Below are 5,176 nucleotides of genomic sequence, written 5' to 3'. Positions count from 1 at the left end.
CAAAAATAAAAAATAAAGTGGTTCTTACCCAGAAGCTTCTAGGTAGGATAGTAGAGAGGGAAAAAAGAAAGAAAGAAAAAAGGTCTGGAGTCAAGAAGATCTGAGTTCAAATTAGGCCTCAGACACTTACTACCTGTATGACCCAGTGCAAGCCTGTCTCAGATTCCTTAACTGTAAAACAAGGACAATTGTACCTACTTCCCAAGGTTTTTGTGAGGATTAAAAGAGATATTTGCAAAGTGTTTAGCACAGTGCCTAGCACATAATAGGTGCTTAATAAATATTTGTTTCTTTCCTTCTTCCCTCCTTTTTCCCTTTCCTTCCTTTTTCCCTTCTTTCCTTCCCTCTTTTTCTTTTTTGTTCCTTTCTTTCCTCCTTCCCTTCTTCTTTCGACTTTCTTCCTTCCATCTTTCTTTACTTTCTTCCCTTCTTCTGTTTTTCCTTCCTGCCTGTACTAAAGAATGTATGAAAAAAGCCATGAATAATAGAGCTGGATAGGTATATTAGAGCCAAGTTATGGAGAGCTTTAAATGGCAGACAGAAAACTGAGAGCCACTGGAATTCATTGATAAGGGGAGTGAGGTGCTTAGAATTGTTTGAGATTATCACTTTGGTAAATGTAGAAAATAGATCAGAAAGACATGAAGCAGGCAGAACATTTAACAGGTTATTGTAGTGTTTTGTGGGAGAAGTAATAAAAATCTGAATTAATGTGGCAATTTAAGAGAAGGGGAAGGATGGAAGAGATATTGTAGAAAGAGAATCAATAGGACATCAAAAGTGCTTAGATATCTGGGTTTAAGGAATAATGCAGAGCAAAGATTACTTCACAGTTGTGAACTTGAGTGACTAAAAGAATTATGATATCTCCAACAGAAATAGGGATATTCAGAAAAAGGGAGCATTTCAAAGGGAAAGATAAGAAGTTTTTATTGCCCATGTTGAATTTGAGATGCCTAAGACAAACATTCACTACAAATGTGCAGTAGGCAGTTGGTGATTCAAAACTAGAGATCAGAAGAGCGACTAGGACTGGTTGTATATCTGAGATTCATGCTTGTAGAGATGATAATTGAACCCATGGGAAATGAGGCTACCAAGAGGGAGACATAACCAATTTTCATAATAATGAATGAAAAACACCTATAACCACATGAAATAATTTACAAAGCACCAATAAAAGAAAAAATTAAATTTAAACAAGTTTGAATTTTTACTTCATGTCCATTCAATTGTCCATGATGATAAAAGAAATCATTAATGTTGGAGAACCTGTGATGACAGATATTATTGGTGTAGCTTTGAATTTCTTCAATAATTAAGCAAAACAATTTAGAACTGTGCTATAAAGTGACTAAATTATTCATACCATTTGACCAAAGATACCCCCCCTCAATTACCCTCCTTGTTAAAACCCTAATTGTAAGGAGGGCAAAGATAGTCACAGGCCATAAGTGCTTCTAACTTATTGTGCTCCCATGGCAGCACTCCTGATGTTAGAAAAAAAAATTGGAAACAAACTTGATCAGGGGAACAGCTGAACAAATGGTCATATTTGAAAGTAATAGAATGTTATTGTTTCATACAAAATTACAAATATGACTGACTCAGAGAAGATTAGGAAGACTGAACAATTCAGCATATAATAAGCAGTGCACATGAAAGCTACAATAATATAAAAGAAAAGAGCACTAAAAGGTATTAGAACTTAAACCAATGTAAGGACCACTCTTGACTCCAGATGACTGATGATTGAATAATTTTGGCAAAGGAGTGGAATATGAGTGAAGAATGTTCATTTTTTTCAGATGAGGTCAATTTGTCAGTTTGTTGTGCTTAATTATGTTTTTTGGTTACAAAAGAAGATTGTCTTGAGGGTAGACGGTTAAATCTGAAGTGATAATCAAGTAAAAACAACCAAGGAAAATTTTGGAACAACTCAGGGAGAATAAGGACTGATAAAAGACTACTGTGTTTGGCGAATAAGAGATCATTGGTAACTTCGGGGAGAGCAATTTTGGTGTGGATAAAATCAGAAGCTGGATTAAGAGTGGTTAAGAAGAGAGTGAGAAATTATAGACAGATTGTTCAAAGCATTAGCCACAAAGGGTAGAATAGTTATAGGATGTTAGTCAGCAGCGATGGAAAAAATCAAGTGAGGGTTTTTTGAGGGGTGAAGGAGATATGGCCATATTTATAGTCAGTAGAGAATGAGCCACTGCACAAGGAGAAAATGAAAACAAGTGATAGAGTGGGGATGACAGAGGGGACAATCTGTTGGAGGAGATGGGATAGAATGAAATCACTTATGCAGGTAGAGAGATCAGCCTTGGTAAGGAGTAAGGCCACGTTATCATGTGTGAAATGGGTAAAGGAGGAGAAAGTGGCAGAAGACATATAAATGATACAAAATGAGGAACAGGGAAGAAGAGGGAACTCAAGGCAAATGGCCTCAATTCTTTCTATAAAACATGAGACAAGTTTTTCACCTCAGAGTGTGTAGGAAGGGAGAGCCATGGGAGTTTTGAGAAGGGATAAAAGACTTAGAAGAGCTACTGAAGATGGGGGATTAGAAGTAGCAGCCCAGTTAAACTTGCCCAACATTCCCTTCCAAACACTTTAAAATAAAAACTCAAACAAAATTTTGTAGTGACAGAGCATTACAATTACAATAAAAGGTCAGGGTTTTACATATATATATATATACACATACACACATATATATGCACACGCACATACATATATACACACACATATATATAATGTGTCTATGTATGTATGTGTGTATATATATGTATTATGTATTATGTATTTCTAGCCTAAGACAACTTAAGATGTCTGTAGGAGAAGTCAGTGACATGTAGGTGAGAGCCAACCCACAGTCCATGCAGTGACAGCACCAGTGGTGGGCCTTGGAGGCAGCACAAGAGTGGCAGCAGCAGCAGCAGCTTTAGGACAGTAAGGGGGTCAGACAACTGGTCAGTCCTGGGTCACAGTTCTAGGGTAGGGAGGAGTGCTTATGGTCTGTCACAAGGGCTCTAGTCACAGTTCCAAAGGGAGAGAGGAGCACTAGCACTTGTAGCTGCAGGGTAAAGACCAGAGCACCAATCAAGAGGGCAGTGACCTACACTTAGCCCCAGATCACTTCACCTTGGAAGCACCATAAACTTGCAGATCCCAAAATAACTCTGAAAATAGAAGCACAATAAAACCTGAAGTTTGGGGCAGTGCCTCCCTAGACCCAGGTAAGCAAAGTCCAACTTTAACATAAATTTCAAAGTCAAGAAATAGATTGTGAAAATGAGCAAACAACAAAAAAGTGACCATAAAAAACTATTATAGTGACAGGGAAGACAAAAACATAAACTCAGAAGAACACAACAATATGAAACCAAAGTAAAATCCTAATAGAACATAAGCCAACAAGAATTCCTAGAAATGGATAAGAATGGATAAGAAAAATTGGGAAAAGAAATGAGAGTGATGCCAAAAAAATATGCAAAGAGAATTAAGAGTTTTAAAAAGAGGTACCAAAAATACTGAAGAAAATGACACCTTAAAAATGGAATTTGCCTAATGGTAAAAGAAGCACAAACATTCATTGAAAAAAAAAAGAGCTCCTTAAGAAGATTGGCCAGAAGGAAAAGAAGATACAAAAATTCACTGAAGAAAAAAACTTCTTAGAAATCAGAATCAGACAAATCAAAAGAGATACAAAAGCTCAGTGAAGAAAATTAGAATTGGCTTATTTCACAACACGATTAATCATGTTTAACATGATTGTACATGATAACTTATATCAGATTGCTTTCTGTCTTGGAGAGGGAGGAGTAAAGGAGGGAGAAAATTTTGGAATTCATAATTTTATAAAAATGAATGTTGAAAACTATCTTTACATGTAAGGGGAAAGATAAAATATTATTAAGTGAAAAAATTAGAATTGGGCAAGTGGAAGCTAATGACTTCATGAGACATCAGGAAACAATAAATTTAAAAAAGAATGCAAAAGTAGAAGAAAATATGAATTATCTCATCAGAAAAACAATCCACCTACAAAATAGATCAAGAAGAGATCATTTGAGAACTATTGGACTACCTGAAAGCTATGATGAAAAAAAGAGTCTTGATATCACATGTCAAGAAATTATTAAGGAAAATTGTCTTGATATCTTACATGCAGAATATAAAATAGAAATTGAGAGTCCATCGATCACCTCCTGAAAGAGATCCCCAAATGAAAACTCTTAGGAATATTACAGTCAAATTCTAGAGCACCCAAATCAAAGAGAAAATAGTGCAAACAGACAGAAAGAGATAATTCACATATCGTGGAGCCACAGTCAGGATCACACAAGATTTAGGAGCTTCAACAAGAAAGGATCAAAAGGCTTTGAATATGGTATTCTGGAAGGCAAAGCAGTGAGGATTACAACCAAAAAGAGCCTACCAAGCAAAAATTGAATTTAATCCTTCAAGGAGAAAATGGACGTTTAATGATATAGAGGACTTTTAAGCATTCCTGTTGAAAAGACCAGAGCTGGATAGAAAATTTGATATTCAAGCACAAGACACAAGAGAAGCATAAAAAGTTAAACATGAAATAGTAATTGTGAAAGATTCAATGAAATTAAACTGTTTACATTCTGATATGGGAAGATAATACATATAATTACGAAGAACTTTATCATCCTGGGTCAGTCAGAAGCAATCTACATAGACAGCCAGCATAAGTGTGAGTCGATTATGTTGGGATGATCTCAAAAGAAATGAATAGTTGAGAAAGGGAGATGCACTGGGAGAAAGGAGTGAAAGGTAGAATGGAGAAAATTATCTCACATGAAAGTGGCATACAAAGAAGAGCTTTTACAATGAAGAGGAATATGGGGGTGGGAGTGGTAAGCAATGCTTGAACTTCACTCTCATTGGAATTAGTTCAAAGAGGGAGGGAGATACACACACATACATACACACATACATACATGTAGGTATGTATATGTACATATATATCTGTGTACTCATGTACATGCATGTACTCAGATGACTGTGTAAAGCTATCTTACCCAATACTTTAATAGGAGGGAAAGGGGGATGAGAAATGGGAGGCAAATTTAGAGAAGCAGTGATCAGAAGCAAAACATAGGGGACAAGGGGAGAGAGAGAGAGAGAGAGAGAGAGA

The sequence above is a fragment of the Vombatus ursinus genome, unplaced genomic scaffold (assembly GCF_900497805.2).
Source record: "Vombatus ursinus unplaced genomic scaffold, bare-nosed wombat genome assembly UNPS02014910.1, whole genome shotgun sequence".
Classification (NCBI taxonomy): domain Eukaryota; kingdom Metazoa; phylum Chordata; class Mammalia; order Diprotodontia; family Vombatidae; genus Vombatus; species Vombatus ursinus.
Note: the sequence above shows the minus strand (reverse complement) of the source record.